Source organism: Oratosquilla oratoria, chromosome 21, assembly GCF_046742065.1.
Source record: "Oratosquilla oratoria isolate Oo_2021 chromosome 21, ASM4674206v1, whole genome shotgun sequence".
In the NCBI taxonomy this organism is placed as follows: Eukaryota; Metazoa; Arthropoda; class Malacostraca; order Stomatopoda; family Squillidae; genus Oratosquilla; species Oratosquilla oratoria.
Window position 1 is genome coordinate 19,455,141 of NC_134797.1, and position 18,195 is coordinate 19,473,335.

Consider the following 18,195-nt stretch of genomic DNA (forward strand, 5'->3'; position numbering starts at 1 on the left):
AACAGTTTCTCTTTTTTAGGAGTGAATGACTAGATATTTATCTTTAAATATTTCTTGTGCGAATCTATCATGATCTCCCTTTCCTAATATTGCAGATGGATTGTTCACCTCTCATGAACTTGACTCATCATTTAGAAGACTTGACGCGAGGTTTCTTGTTCCCACACGTGACACACAACTACTGCGGACCCAAGACTGCGCCTGGAAAAGCCAACATACATGCTACACGGTGAGTTGGTAACCAGACCCTTGGTAATGGTGCGAATAAAATGGTAGCATTTTTTATATTTGTCCTTTATTTCTAGATAAGTGGGTAGATTGTGAGTTTGTTCATTCTTTCCGTTACGTCTGGAGTTTGTTCATCGATTTGCCCTACACCCAAACGTTCTGGCTAAAAAGTCTCTATGAAGGAGAGATGGAGGAAGCACCTGCCTTTCCCCAAACCTTCTCAATTTACTTTTCTTTTTGTTAATTCACGCAATCTTTCCCTTTTTCAGTGGGCTGAAGAAAAAAGTAGATAGGCTTTTGCATTCCAGTCACTTCAGAATCTAATGCATTTCCTTGCACATGGGTTTATTACTATAACCTTTGCGATCCAAGGGGTCTGTTCAGGGTGGAGCAGAAGCGGATCTCCCAAGTGCTACGGTGCCAATTTGACCACCTTGGGGAGAAGCCAAACGCAGAGTATGGGATCCAATGTTTGACATTTTGCCCAGCAGGGCTTCTTCTTCAGAAACGTCAAATATTGGAAACCATACTCTGCGTTTGGCCTCTCTCCTACAGTGCTGTTGCAGTCGTTGCTGCTTTTACTCACTTGACCACCTTGACATGGCAACATGGTGAAAAAGCTCAGCCATGTGTCATAGAATTTATTCAGTACATTGTCATAATCATGAAAAATTTATACTCATTGTACTATATAGCTGCCTTTACAGAATATGAAATAAAAAAAAATCAAATAGCACATAGATGGGAAGTAATAGAGAGAGGTAAGTTGATTTGGCAAATGGCTCACGACATATGCCACACACTGCACAAACCCCTTGCAGCACAATGACTTTGACTAAATTGGCATTGTTTCTATAGGAGCCAAGAAAGGATATTACCTGATTGTTTGCCATTACTAACATTTTTGTATCCCATTCCCTCACTTATCAACACATCAAGCACTACATACATAGAACTTTCTCTGCAGGTGTATCGAGAAGAACCTATGGACTGTTTGGACAACCAAGCCTTCAGAGGTATACGTCGTTGACCATCTTCATGTACCCGAGTACGTCGACGAGTACTTTTCCTTTAGCCATGACTATCATCTCACTGACTATGATATTCCTCTCCTTCATGATGAGTGCCATGTCTACGAAGAGTCTGTAAGTAAAGAAATCGTGGATTTACTCTCAGTTCAGAACTATATTCTGTAAACACACACAGCTTACTAATGGAATAATTAACGTTTTGGTATATATTTTCCACTTTTTGACCTTCTTATGCAGTTAATCAGTGTGTTCGCTTAAAATACTGTGATTGGTGTCATGTATAGATATTTTTGACATGTTAGATAAATAAGTATTGTAGAGTTATGCTGTTTCATAGGAGACTATTATGGTGCCTCCTTCTTCAATTTAATGGACAAACTGGTAATAACCAACAGATCATAACTTTCGATGGCCTGAATTATCCCTTCGAGAGGAACCTGTGCTGGCAAGTCTTAACAATGGACGTGGAACACAGCGAGTCTTGGATGCTGCTTCACCGTCTTGTCGAGTACCCGAAACCAGGGCCTCAACTACGCTTCATCAGTCCACAGGGCTCGGTCGTTGTAGACATCACATCTGAGGAGGCTAAGGTACAAGAGTCATGGGGAAGGGTGGGTGGGGGGGCTTAGAGAAGGGGATGAGGGCAGAGGGAATGATATTAAAAAAGATGTGGATAGAGGGAGAATGGGTGAAAACTGAGGATGAAGAGATGGTAGAATGAGGGAATAATTACGAGACAGAAGCTTAAACTGTTGCAAACATGTAGATATGAAAATATTAAATGACTGCAGACATTGTCAATAGGCACTCTTCCTTCAGTACGAGGATAAGTAGATGTGGCAGAAGAATCAGTAGATTAAAGGAGGAGGAAAGAAGAGTAAAGAGATAGGGGGATGAAATGTTACCCTCATAATTATATTTTGCTCCTTTGCATGAATGAAAATTTTCCCAATGAGTTTTGCACTTGTGGATAACATCTTTGCTGACATGCCACATAGAGATAGCCATTTCCCTAATATGAACAAGTCAAATGCTGGCAACTGGTCACGTGAATAACTATGTGCACTAAAATACATCAGCATTTAATAGTGTTGGTGTCACCAATGTTGGCTCCACTACTCGTCGCCTTTGTTGGAAGCGGCCAGCCTGAAACGAGTGGTAGGGACAAGGTATGGGAGGTTTTTCACAAAGGGGAGTCAGAACACACCATTGAGTTTGCCGTGGTATGATTCCCTTGGGCACATTTGAAATGAACACTTCCGTACTCTGTGCCAATGGCGGGTGACATTCTCGTTGGACTGTACCTGTCAGAATATAGTTTGCCACGATGTATTTACCCTTACGCACCCTTGGGATGAATACTTCCGTGCTCAGTGCTAACGGCTGGTACTTCTTCCAGAAGTATAGCTTAGATATCTAAAGTCATTCCCATGACTGATCTCTGTTTATTGAACATGTCGATTATACTATGCACAACAATGGTGGCGAAATTCTTGATTCTTTGTTTTTAGTATACAATAATTTAAAATCTTTTTAAAATACATATATATCCTTGTTACAGGATACAGAAGAATGTTTACAAAATAAATAAAGTTGCTGGAGTGAGTATTATTATCTATATGAATATCAATTAATCGAACATATGTCGTTCTAAGGGGTGACCATAGTTTTGTCCTGTACTTGGCGGTCACGATTCTTAAAGGGGAGCATACATGTGTTGCCTACAGAACACTACAATAGGGTTCATAATTATTCTGTATTCAGGTACATTTTTAAAACCTTTATTAACAGTTAAGGTCACCGCAGAATTCAATTGCCAAAGAAAGCTATTGAAAAAAATTCTTGGTAAAATATATAGTGAAACCCTTTATGAATACATGATCCATAAAGCTTAACTAGTGTCTACAATAGGGTGTCAATATTATAATCTTTCCACTATCATGGTCCACAAATAAAAGTAGGATCTCAAGAGTGTCTTTCATCGATGAAGATGTAAAGATTATATATATATATATATATATATATATATATATATATATATATATATATATATATATATATATATATATATATATATATATATATATATATATATATCTGATTGTGACCCGTGATCTGATGCAGGTGAATGGCAAACCAGTGGTCATGGCCCAGGACCGCGAGGTTGTCCGTCATGAAGGCAAAGTCCAGGCTATCGTTGAACTGCATAAGGACGAGATCTACGTCGAGATCCCTGATGTCCTGTCTGTGTCCATGAAGGACTCCCACATGGTTGTCAGGGTATGTATGGCCATATATGCTGACTAAATTTAATCACCATTTATGCAAGAGATCATGACATACAAATACACCTTGTGTTTTTTACCATTATTGTAATGTGCAGGGAAGAAGTTGCTGTCTGTCATACTTAACTCTGAAATCACTCAAGGAATTAGTTTGTGTGTTTGCATGCATGTTTGTGACTAAATTATACTTTTCTCTCCAGTGGATAAGCTAGATATCAACTCTTGAATGTTAGTCATTGAAATTCATATTATGTACATTCAAGAGCAGATTTGACAGACGTTTTTCTCATAACTGTGAGAATTCATTATCTATGTTGATTGCAATATCTATCTACATATGTAAGGGCTACAGCACTCAAAATACAGCCTCTATCTTCATCTTTGTCCTCCTCTGTATAAGTGAGACATGTAACTTGACTCTTTCCCTTTCGTCTGCAGCTGGATCACTATACCGTGGGTGGTCTGTGTGGAGCTCGTGATGGCGAAGTGACTGGCGATCTGCAAGGACCCAACCGCTGCGTCTACTACAAGCCAGAGCTCTTCACCGCTTCCTGGATGGCAGGAGGAGATGGTGGTTGTGACCCCTATGCCATGGATGAAATCATCAGGAATGTGGAGAACTATCAGCAGCACTGCCCCAAGCTCCATACTCAAGCCACGGGACCTGCTCATAACTGGTGCGTTTTAACATCCTTCAACGTCGTTCTAGTTTCACCAATACAGCTACTGAATTGAGGTAGAAAATGAAGTGGACACACACACACACACACACACACACACACACATCGAAGCAACACCGCTCGTCGTCGCGCGACCAAGAAGAAGAGGATTTACGACGAAAAAGGAAAACCTGGTTTGTACTGTAGGGGTGGGGAGTGAACGTGAGTGCCCGAAATGGTATCTATGCAGTGCTAGTTAATTGTGTTAACTCGAAATTAGCAAAAATGAATGAAAACGACTCGAAAGCCAGTTGCGAATCAGAGCCATCTGGAGGCAATCCACTGAACCGCGATGTAAACAATAAACAAAGCACCACGTGTTACGACAATGATTTCTTAGGGTTTGGTAAGTACGAAAGAAAGAACTTAAGTAGATTATTAGAGATAGAGAGAGAGATGAGCAAAAATAGGACTCGGTGGGAAAATGAAATCATGGACTTAAGAAAAGAGGTCATTGGTTTAATTGATTGTTTATCTAAGACTAACCATGAAATTTCTGACCTGAAAAAAGCTAACTTGGATCTTACAAACGAAATTAAAGAAATGAAAAGAGACATAAATGAACTGAAGAATGATAATGAAAAGAAGAAAACTAATGATAATAATAGCGAAAATCTAAAGCAGGAAGTGAACAACAAATTCCAAGAATTGACACAAAAGATCGAAGAAAACTTAGGTGGGGACAGTATCCAGGAAATTAAGAAGTGGAAAGAAAATATTGAAAATAAAGAAATTGCTTTCAAAGAAATAGTCAAGCAGCAAATGCAAGATAATGCAAAAGACACAATCATTCAAGTGATTAACGAAAAAGCAAATTGGGTCAGGGACACAGTAGATAGGAAGAAATGTATTGTGGTTTATGGGCTTAAAGAAAAACAAGGATTGGCGAGGTACATGAGAGAAAAAGAAGAAAAAGAGACAGCAGTAGAAATCCTTAATGAAATTCAGGGGGGAGATAGTGATTCAGGCACAGACTTAGAAGAGACTTACAGAATTGGTCGCTATACTAAGGATAGGAATCGACCTCTAAAGATAAAACTAAGGTCACAAGTGGTAGTAGAAGACATATTTGAAAAAGTAGGTAACTTGGCAAAGAGTGAAAAATACAATAAGATATGGATAAAAAGAGAAATGAGTACTGAGGAATTAGAAAAAGAAAGGGCGCTAAGAGAAGAAGCAAAGGAAAAAAACTTGAAAAGATCAGAGACAGAATGCAAAGAATTCCAGTGGAGAGTAATAGACTTGAGATTAAGACAATGGCGCTTCAAAACGAACAAAACAAGGGAAGAAGAAACCAGGGAGAAGGAAGAAAATTAAAAGTGGCCTATACCAACATTGACGGACTAATTTCGGGACTGAACGAACTCAATGATTATCTGTTAGAAGCAAAACCAGACATAATGGGAATTGTAGAGACTAAACTAAGAGGTGAAATACCATCCACTGTTATCGGACAAGGTTTATACAACTACTGGATAAAAAACAGGGACAAGAAACAGGGAGGGGGAATCATGTTCTTGGCCAAGAAAGACCTAAAGGTGACAAAAATTGCAGAGGGCAAAGGTAATGCTGAATTGATCATGATAAAAGTCGAAGGCAAGAATATGAAAAGTAGAAAGTTTGTGGTGACTTATGTGCCTCCAAAAACAAGCGCTTGGAAAGAAATTGAACATAAAAAAATGCTAGATGACACAAGAAAATCACTCAATGAGATACTAATGGGTAAGGGTAATCTGGTAGTTATGGGGGACTTCAATTGCAAAGAAATTTGTTGGGATAACATGACAGTGCAAGGAGGAGATGACTCGTGGGGCAATGTACTGCTAGATATGACCATGGAGTACACAATGACCCAATGGGTCCATGAAAACACAAGGTACAGAAATAATGAAGAGCCATCGAAACTAGATCTAATATTTACAACAGAGCCTGAAATAGTGCATAAAGTCCAGTATGAGACACCAATTGGAAAGAGTGACCATGTACTCATCGAAACTATACTAAAGGAAGAAATAGACATAGAGAGGAACGAAAAGCATAGGAAAGGAAGACTGAGGTACAACAAAACAGACTTTACAAAACTAAAGACATTCTTCCGGAATGCAAACTGGGAAATATTTTACAGGGAAGAAACAGCAGTGGAAGAGAAATGGAATATATTGATGGAAAACTACAATGAAGGGGTAAACAGGCATGTACCAAGACAAAAGCGAGAGAGAGAGTACATTAAATGTTGGTTCAACAAAAGATGCAGTGAGGCAAAAGACAGAAGGAACAAAGCTTGGAAAAAGTGGAGAAAAGACAAAAAACAAAGCAAATGGCAAATTTATGTTAACTATAGAAATGAGTATGTTAATGTGAGAAGAGAGGAGAAAAGGAACCATGAGAAGGATATTATAGACAAATGCAAAGAGCAACCCAAACTATTCTATCGGTATGTGAATGGTAAACTTAAAAACAAACAGGAATTGGTGAAACTATGCCAAGGAAACATAGAATACACAGAAGATTTAGAGATGGCCGAAGTCATGAACAATCACTTTAAATCTGTTTTCACCAGAGAGAAAATACCGAATTGTGACATAGACAAAAACAAGAAATCTCCCCTCATGAATGAGTTTACAGCATCACTAAAGGAAATATCAGAACATTTATCAAGACTGGATGTCAGAAAATCACATGGCCCGGACGGTATTGCAAATTGGATTCTAAAGGAGTGCAAAGAAGAACTAACAGACAAAATACACATCTTAATAAACAGCTCACTCAAAGAAGGAAAGATACCCGAGGACTGGAAAAACGCTAACATTGTACCAATACACAAAGGAGGAAACAAAGAAGAACCCACCAACTATAGGCCAGTATCACTAACAAGCACCATTGCCAAAATTTGTGAGAAAATAATCAAGAATAGATGGGTAAAACATCTGGAAGACAATGACATATTAAACCCAAGACAATTCGGATTCAGACAAGGAAGATCATGCTCCACAAACTTAATATGCTTTTACTCAAGACTAATAGACATAGTGCAAGAAAGAAATGGATGGGCTGATTGTGCATTCCTAGACTTGCAAAAAGCCTTTGACAAAGTACCACACAGAAAACTACTAAAAAAACTGGAACACATAGGAGGAATACAGGGAAACCTACTAAAATGGATAGAGGACTTTCTGACTGGTAGAAAGATGAGAGTAGTGCTCAGAGAAAAATATTCAGACTGGAAAGAGGTGATCAGTGGAGTACCGCAAGGATCTGTGCTGGCACCAATAATGTTTGCTATCTATATGAATGACATGGATGAGGACGTGAACTGCTACATGAGCTTCTTTGCCGATGACGCCAAACTACTAAGGAAAATAGAAACTGATGAGGACTGTGAAGCACTGCAAGAAGACCTAAATAGGGTATGGAACTGGAGTCAGAAATGGGAAGTGGACTTTAATACGAAGAAGTGTAGCATAATGGAGTTTGGAAAAAGCAAAAACAGAATATCAGGAAAATATACAATTGGAACCAAAGAAGTAAAGAAAGTAGGATCCGAAAAAGATTTGGGAGTAATTATCACGAACGACTTGTCCTATGATATACAGATTAACAAAATTGTCGGGGAGACTTACAACTTGCTAAGATCAATAAAAGTGGCGTTTACATACTTGGACGAAGACATGATGAAAAAAATATTGGTTACATTGATAAGGCCTAGATTAGAGTATGCAGCGACATTGTGGTCCCCCAGTACCAAAAAGAATATAAAGAAAATAGAAAGAATCCAAAGAGCAGCTACAAAAATGGCACCTGCACTTGCAAACCTATCATACGAAGAGAGATTGGCTAAACTGGAGTTACCGACACTGGAGCAAAGAAGAGAGAGAGGTGACCTATTGACCATCTACAGAATCATGAAAGGCACAGAGGTACTCGATAGTGAGAACTTACTTAACTGGGACAAAAGAAACACAAGAGGACATGGAAAGAAAATAAAAAAACATAGCTATAGAAGAGAACTGAAGAAAAACAGTTTTCCTCATAGAGTTTTGGACACTTGGAACAAACTGGACAATGAAATAGTATGCGCAAAAACCATTCATGAGTTTAAAAACAAACTAGACACTGCAAGATACAAAGGCGGGACAACACGAGCATAGCTCCCCTTCCCGCAAAATACAACTAGGTAAATACAACTAGGTAAATAAATACACACACACACACACACACACACACACACATGGAGTCATTGTTATGAATAATATATCACCTGAGAAACATATAAATAAGATTTTTAGAGAAACTTGTAATTTAATAAGAACAATCAAAGTTGCATTTACATACCTGGATGAAGAAATGGTAAAGAAAATTCTAATCACCCTGATAAGACCAAGACTGGAATATGCAGCAATGATATGGTCACCAAGTACAAAAAATGTATAAAAAGACTTGAAAGAATACAAAGAGCAATTACAAAATTGGCACCAACACTCTCAAAACTATCATATGAAGAGAGACTAGCAAAACTTGAACTACAGACACTAGAGCAAAGAAGAGAGAGAGGAGATTTGATAGCTATATACAGAATCATGAAAGGCATAGAAATTACTGATAGAGAGAATCTGATGAAATGGGATGATAGAAATACAAGAGGACACGGAAAGAAAATAAAAAAAGACAGCTATAGAAGAGATGTGAAAAAGAACAGCTTTCCTTACAGAGTAATAGACAGTTGGAACAAGTTAGATGGGAAAGTGGTGTGTGCAAAAACAATACATGAATTTAAAAATAGTTTAGATAAAATGAGATATGAAGACGGGACACCACGAGCATAGCTCCCCTTCCCGTAAAATACAACTTGGTAATACACACGGTAAATACACACAAACACGTCGGTCGAAGTGACGGCGAAGTTTGGAGCTCCGGGAAAAATTCAAGTTTCATTGATCTCAACAATGAGGGAGTACCTTTGTTGTATTAGTAGGGAAGGGGAAAGCTCGTGGTGTAGTGGGAAGGTGAAGAAAAAGAAGAGAGGGATTACTGAGGAAAATGGAAGGAAATGAGGAAGGGGACGAACGGGCCCCTGATGTTAGAAGGGGTGTAAACAAAAGGGGTGCAGAACACACAGACAAGGAAGAACAAGGAAGCAGAGGTGTCAAAAGCAGAAATATAGATAATAGCAGCTCATTGGAAAGAAAAGATAACTATTTTTATGGATTTAAGGAGGGAGGAGGTGACAACCTCTCCTGACTAGTAAACCTAAAGGAGAGAGAAAAAACAAAAAAAATGAACGAAGCATGTGAGGTTAGATTTAACCAATTAACACTAGTTACACAAAGAGTTGATAAACTGGAAGAACTAAAGAAGGAGAATCAAAATCTAACTAAAGAAATAGAAGAATTAAAAAGACAGATATAAGAAGTAAAAGATGAGAATGATGAATGAAAAAAGAATAATAAAGAGAATAATGAGTCCATAGCAAAAGAAACACAGGGTTTGAGAAAAGTCCAAGAGAACAACAAAACTATATTCAGAGATATAGTGACACAACAGATGAAAGAACAAACTAAGGACACAGTTATTAAAGTGATGAGAGAGAAGGAGAATATAGTAAGAGACTTAGTGGACAAAAAGAAATGTATAATTATATTAGGGATGGAAGAGAACCATAATCCAAACAGGACCACAAGAGTAAAAGAGAAGGAAAAGGTAAACAAGATATTAGAAGTAGTTCAAGAGGATGAACAAGAAACAGGGAAAGAAATTAACGAAATATATAGAATAGGGAAATACAATACAGATAAGACCAGACCAATTAAAATCAAATTCAGGTTACAAACGACAGCAGAGAATATCTTAGCAAAAACAGGGAAACTAACAGACAGTGATCAATATAAATAGGTATGGATAAAAAGAGAAATGAATTAAGAGGAAAGAGAGGATGAGAAAACAAAAAGACTAGAAGCTAAGGAAAAAACGAGAAAAGAACAGAGTCAAAAAAAGAGAAATTCTATCTGAGAGTAGTGAATATGAAAGTGAGGAAATGGTTCATAGCAGAGAAAAACTGAAATGAAACGGAAAACACGATGGAAGTAGCAGAAAATTAAAAGTGTCTTACACAAACATAGATGGCTTAATTACAGGCTTAAACAAATTGAATGGTTACCTGAAGGAAAAATAACCGGACATAATGGGAATTGTAGGGACAAAATTGAAAGGTCCACTACCACCCAACACCATAGGACATGGTGCATATAATAATTGGATTAGAAGCAGAGAGAGAAACTTAGTTTCCATGTCTTTCATGATCTAATAAAATGAGATAGTAGAGATGCAAGAGGACACCAAAAGAAAATCAAGAAAGACATTTATAGAAGAGACCTAAAAAAGAACAGCTTTCTCCACAGGATAATAGATGCTTGGAACAAGTTAGATGAGAATGTAGTGTGTGCAAAAAACGATACACGAATTTAAAAACAGTCTAGATAAAACGATATATGAAGACGGAACACCACGAGCATAGCTCCTCTTCCCGTAAAATACAACTAGATAAATATAACTAGGTAAATGTACACACACACACACACACACCCTTCTCATAAGCTACAACTAGGTAAGTATGCACACACACATATTTATATATACATATACATACATATGTACATGTGGGCAAATACATGAGCAAATACATAAAAATGTTAGATGTATGTGAGATTAAATGAAACCAATTTTTAATTGCAGGCATTGATACCTGAATCCTGACATGTCATTTGTGCAATGAGGGGAAGAAAATACAGCATTTGACAAAACACAAAGAAAATGAAAGCAGCATGAAGAAATTGGTATGCATGAAGATGAAGATCCAACTCCCCAAATAACACTGAGAGTATTTTTCTTAAAAGCACTAAAACATATAAAAAACATACTCTGCTGCAAGATGAACAAAACCATCGTTACAAGACAATGATATTTTAATTTCTCTCTTGCGTGATCATTCATCAGAAGAATGTTGTGGCCCAAACGTCTATTCTGAATAATTTCATTGCCCATTTTTAAATCTATTTGTTTATTCACTGTTTTATTATATTTTTTATAACTTTTCACTCATCTGGCCTGAATATGTGTACAAAAACTGTGTAGGCTGGGTAACGCTTGGTACTGGATTTGAAAACTTTATATGCCCATTCTGGTAAGAAGTTACCCTAAATGTGATTGAGAGAGAGAAAGAGAGAGAATTGAATTATCATAATAAGAGCCACTATGACAAACACTCTCATGAGTTGGTCATTAGATTGTCTTGTATTATCCAAGAGATGTGATATTTCAAAATAAACCTAAAAATTTAACTCTGTTTTCTTTCCCAGGAATGATTAAATTTCTATTTCAATCCTATGCAAAGGCATTTCGAATTTGCAATCACCTTCATTTTTGACATTTGAAGGTTCTTACATATAAGTTATAAACACTACAATAATGAAATGTTCTTTTCTAGATATGTAGAGATGTTCACTAACCTTGTTTATTTGCATATAGAAATCTTGCCTTACTTTTCTGTCACTAATTTTTAATAACATGTTTGGAGTTGCAATGAGAACTCATGTGCAATAAGTTATTTTTTTGTGTCATTCCTTGCAACTGGAGTTACATCAGGAGGGTGTTACATGCTCCCTAAAAGGGGGAATGATCGGGAAGGGAATGAAGAACTCACGATCATTTGAACACACTCATTCTGAAAGATCCATAGAATATATTCATGCAGATATAATTCCTGCCTCGGTTGTGTAGCCTGACTTGAACCTTTTAATTAGTCAAGTGCCTGGAATATCACAAGGTCCGAGGCATGGATGCCTATACTCCCTCGAACGTCAGGATTGTTGGGTTAATGATATATACCTGTGGTATATGGTGGGTGGGGGCGTGGAAGGGCAAATCTCAAACTATGTTTATGGCATATATACATGGTGCTTCTAGCGAGGGTGGGGTTGCAACATGTCCCTATCAAAACCACTAGCTTGCCGTAGTGCTGTAAATGAAGCACGGACATGCCGAGTCAAGGCTAAGGTGAACCTCCGTCGGGCTGTCCATGTGGGCACCTGGAACATTCGTTCTATCTCACAGGACAATTGACTACCCTTTATATATCGACTGAGCTCAGGAGGCTAAGGATGAATATAGTGGCTTTCTCTGAGGTGAAGAAACCAGGCAGTGGTGAAATCAGTAGTAAGAATTACATTTACTATAGGTCGGGCCGTAGTGATGGTCCCAACTTCGCAGGAATGTTTGCTGGCATATCTAACTGAAAAGACAACAAACAACAGTGTTGCAGTGGTTACCGCAGTTGATGTGTGATATTGATGAGGTTGAAGCATACCTATGATTTCATTTCTCTTGTCGCAGTATATTTATGCTTCTACCGAGGCACGTGAACATGGAGAAATGCTCTACACCAAACTTGATTTTATAGTCGACCAATGTCTGCCACCTCCGCCATGATAGTGCAATCGCTAGTATGTACACGTGGAAAAGTTTATATATGTCTCCCTCGAGCTCCTCGTTAGTCTCGACTGCGATGGCATGGAATTAAAAGTGAATTGTGGTTGAAAAGATGTTAATCTGTTCACTGGGAACCATTCAGTGTATGTATAAACTTTCCCACGTGTACATACTAGCGATTGCACTATCATGGCGGAGGTGGGTTGAACGCAAAAATTCGTGTATGTGTATGTAACTCGAGCATACAAATATAAGAAAGTTGTGCTCAACTTATATCTCTCTTGATAGCGCAATGGGCTAAGTCACTGCCACTTTGTCACGTCCGAGCTGAGTTCGAGTCCTCGGCTCGACCACGTTTCAATTTCCAATATATGTCTCCGTCGAGCTCCTCGCTAGTCTCGGCTGCGATGGCATGGAATTAAAAGTGAATTGTGGTTGAAAAGATGTTAATCTGTTCACTGGGAACCATTCAGTGTATGTATATATATATATATATATATATATATATATATATATATATATATATATATATCGTATACTTAGGGCGCAGGTTCTCCTTGATACACACTGAGTTAAACACCAAGGCATTGTCACAATTATTTATCTTCTTCCTAATATTTTCAATTCTCCTCACTATAGTTCTGACTTTGGGAGGGTGATCGAAAACCAATTGTCCAAAGTTATCCATTTTAATAACAAATTCGACGTTTCGACTTCAAGTAGTCATTTTCAAAATAATTACATTTAACACAACACAATTACACAGAACACAGAACAACTACATTTTTACGGACTGAACAGGACGACGTCTTTCCATATACATGGAAAGGCTTACAGTGGTGTGTGGCTTGATGATCTGACCCTAACAGATCGCCTCAGGGGAGGGGGAGGGGGAGAGGAGTAGGGGGGTCGGGGCAGTAGGCGATAAGAGAGATTAGTGAGAATTGAAAATATTAGGAAGAAGATAAATAATTGTGGCAATGCTGTGGTGTTTAACTCAGTGGGTATATATATATATATATATATATATATATATATATATATATATATATATATATGTATGTGTGTGTGTGTGCGTGTGTGTATGTGTGTGTTTGTGTATATATATATATTATATATACACATACATATATGTGTGTATATATATACATATATATATATATATATATATATATATATATATATATATAAAGTCTAACATCGAAATCCCGGACTAATTGGGGGGAAGGGTGGTCCGGTCATGCCAAATGTCCGGCCAGCGAAAATGTCGCACTAACACCCGTAGATTTTCGTAGCGGTATACGTATAGGTAACGTATGATATGGCATAGAAACACATAAGAATAATACTCTAACACTGTGATAATAACAATACTGTAATAATGATAATAATAATTCTGTAATAATGACTGTAATACAGGCATGTAAATGTACTGTATATACAGTGTACTGTACTGTATCTTTTATTACGTACACTGTAAATATCGGAAGGTATGCATGCGGGACAGTGGCGGCGGCCAGGGTTGCCACGTTTTCTACACTGCCGTGTAGATTGGGAGTGTTGCCATACTCGGGCGTGTGCAGACTTTCATAGCAAGATATACTTGTCAAACTTTGACAAAATGTTGGTTCTAGTTTTTTTATTCTTGAATGTATATAAGGCCCCCGTGCCCTAACATATTCAGTAAGATATAAAGATTATTTTATTATATCCAGGAGGTGCTCAGATGAGAGGAAGGGTGGGAGGGGTGTGGAGTGTATTTAGGGATGAAATGGGTGGGAGTGTTTTTATGCCTTTCCCTTTGTGGCTACCTCCCTTGGAAGGGGGAAAAAGCCTTGGTATATGTATGTATGCTAAAAGAAAGCTGAAACTTTAGTGTAATTTTTTTTTCTACACAGTAAAAACGTATCTTTTGGGGTATAATATTTCATAAGTACCACAATTACCAATGAAAGTCATATTTTGATGTACCATTTATTATTTGATAACTAGTTCTATGATTTTTAAACAAAAGTTTGAGTTTTTGAATGTTTTTAACAGCCTGCTGATATGTAGAAAAAAATTCCTCATGTCCATGTGCAGTTAGCTAACCATTTAGATAGCTTGCTGGTACAAGATCCCCGGTTGGAGATGATAGGTCTGAGGGGAATATCAGTTTTATGCAATTTTGGAAGGCCATAGAAATAAGGCAACTTAGGATTAACCACTTTGAGTTTCAATACCTCTTCGTCTTTGGTGATGTTACGAACTTCTTTGTTGAAAATGGCAGACATATTTTTAAGTGGATTTTTACTAAGTTGCTCATATGTATCCGTGTCATTTAGAAGGGCCATGGCTTTATCTACGTAACTGTCATGGTCAAGAATAACTATTTTACTACCAAACCATGTCTGCGGGTTTAATGGTAGGCAGAAGAACAGACTCAAAGTATTCCATGTACAGATTGGCCAATACAGGAGAGATTTGAACCCATGCTACAACCAAATTTTTGTCTGAAAAAAATTCTGAAAGGAAAAAACATTTGATGTGACACACAGGCGAATAAGGGCAATGATGGTTAATCCTAAGTTGCCTTATTTCTATGGCCTTCCAAAATTGCATAAAACTGATATTCCCTCCCCTCAGACCTATCATCTCCAACCGGGGATCTTGTACCAGCAAGCTTTCTAAATGGTTAGCAAACCTTTTATCCTCGTTTGTTGGTACTTTCTCCGATTCTCATTTAAAACACTCAGAGGATTTCATCACAAAAAATAAAAAAGTGAATTTTTCTAGTTGATAAATGCTTAGCCTGAATGTAATTTCTCTTTTCACACATGTCTGTATTGATGACGTTCTATCCTTCCTGAAAACCAAGCTACAACCATTTCAGGACAAATTCCCACTCCCCGTTTCAAAAATCATTGCGCTTATTCGCCTGTGTGTCACATCAAATGTTTTTTCCTTTCAGAATTATTTTTTTAGACAAAAATTTGGTTATACTTTGGAATACTTTGAGTCTGTTCTTCTGCCTACCATTAAACCCGCAGACATGGTTTGGTTTAGATACGTAGATGACATTTTCACTCTTTGGGATGAAAATTGGGGTTCATTCGATAACTTCTTTGCTAATTTAAATTCGTTAGCCTCCAACATTAAGTTTAAAGTTGAATGGGAAGAACAAGGTAAGCTACCCTTTTTAGATGTTCTCATTGTTCGTGACGGAGACAAGCTTGCTTTTACCGTCTATAGAAAAGAAACCCATTCTGGTAGTTATCTTCATTTTTTCAGTAGTCACCCAGACAAAGTAAAAAGTAGCGTCGCTTCAGGATTATTCCTTCGAGCTCTTAGAATTTGCAGCCCCCAGTTTCTTGAAGGAGAATTAAACATTATAAAATCTCAATTTAGTAATTTAGCTTACCCGGATTGGTTCTTGGTCAAAGCCCTCAGCCGAGCGAGATCCAATTTTTTCAACACCACCCCCACCTCCTCTAATTTTTCATTGGGCAAGAGCTCTTTAATCGTTCCCTTTTCTGAATCATTCATTCCCTCTACCAAGTTTCTTCCCAAGGACAAATCAGATTTGATTAATTATTACCCTAACACCATTAATAAAAAGGTGGTAAATGTCCACCAAAGGTTAAAAGAAGAGCAGAGCCTAGGGGTTTATTCGATTCCATGTAAAGATTGTGACTTATTTTACATCGGACAGACTGGAAGGGATTTGAATACTAGGATGATTGAACATAAACGTTCCATTAAATATGCACAAGAGAGCTCAGCTGTGTTCCAACATGTTAAGCAATTTAAACATTGTTTAGATTGGGACAAAGCTGAGCTTATTTATAAATCCAGATGTGAGTTCAGGAGAAAAATGGTAGAATCTACCATCAATGAATATCAGCCCAACATGAATATTTCAAATGGGCAATGGTCCCCGGATATAATGTCCGGACTCTTCATCACCAACCTATTGAAAGCTCATTTGCCTCCTGACCTCACATACGGAGTGAGCCGAGGGTAGAGACATCTTCCCATGTTCCCCTTTCTTTTGTTAAGGGTGCTACTTAAGCAGCACGCTCTCTCTTAATTGTATCTACTGCAGAGGATTGCAGTTTGCAATCGAAATATATAGATTCCCCGTTTCCAGTCTTTTCTACTCCAACAGTGGTTTCTACGTTATATATATATATATATATATATATATATATATATATATATATATATATATATATATATATATATATTTATATATATGTATATATATATAGATATATATATCTATGTATGTATATATATATATACATATATATATATATATATATATACATATATATATATAAAGTGTAGTAGGGAAGGCTTATGGGAGAATCTTAATTGAGAGGATTAGGAGAGGAACAGAAGGAGTAATTGGTGAGGAACAGTGTGGTTTTAGGACGGGTAGAGGTTGTGTAGATCAGATCTTTGTGGTAAGACAGATATGTGAGAAAGCTATAGGAAAGGGGAAGGATGTTTTTTGGGCTTTTATGGATCTGGAAAAGGCTTATGATAGGGTAGACAGAAAGGCACTGTGGGAGGTTATGCAGATTTATGGGATAGGAGGAAAGCTTTTGGGAGCTGTCAAGAGTTTTTATGTGAGTAGTAGAGCATGTGTTAGGATTGGAAATGGAGAGAGTGAGTGGTTTGAAGTAAAGGTGGGACTTCGTCAAGGATGCGTTATGTCGCCCTGGCTGTTCAACTTATACATGGATGGGGTGGTGCGAGAGGTGAATGCAAGGGTAGTGAGTCAGGGATTGGAGATGGTTAAAGAAAATGGAGAAAAGTGGGAGGTGAGCCAGCTGTTGTTTGCGGACGACACTGCGCTTGTGGCAGGGTCAGAGGAGGGATTGAGGAAGCTGGTGGCAGAGTTTGGGAGAGTATGTGATAGAAGAAAGCTAAAGATAAATGTGGGTATAAAAGTAAGGTGATGAGATGTACAAGGGGTGAAAGTGGCAGTAGACTGGAAGTGAACATTAAGGGAGAGCGACTGGAGGAAGTGGATAGTTTTAGATACTTGGGTGCAAGTGTAGCAGGAAAAGGTGGAGTGAAGGTGGAGGTAGAATGTAGATTGAGAGAAGCGAGTAAATGCCTTGGTGGTTTAAAGAGTGTAATGAGAAATAGACATTTGGGAATGGATGCGAAGAGGAGACTGTATGAAGGAGTAATTGTGCCAACAGCACTGTATGGGGCAGAAACGTGGAACATAAGAGAAGAAGAGAGAAGGAGTTTGAATGTGTTTGAGATGAGGTGTCTGAGAAGTATGGCGGGGGTTACTAGGCTAGATAGAGTGAGAAATGAGGAGGTGAGGAGGACAACAGGGGTGAAAAAGGATTTGGGAGAGAGGGTTGATGAAAGAATATTAGGATGTTTTGGACACATGGAAAGAATGAGTGAAGAAAGACTAGTAAAAGAGGTATGGAAGGCAGATGTGGA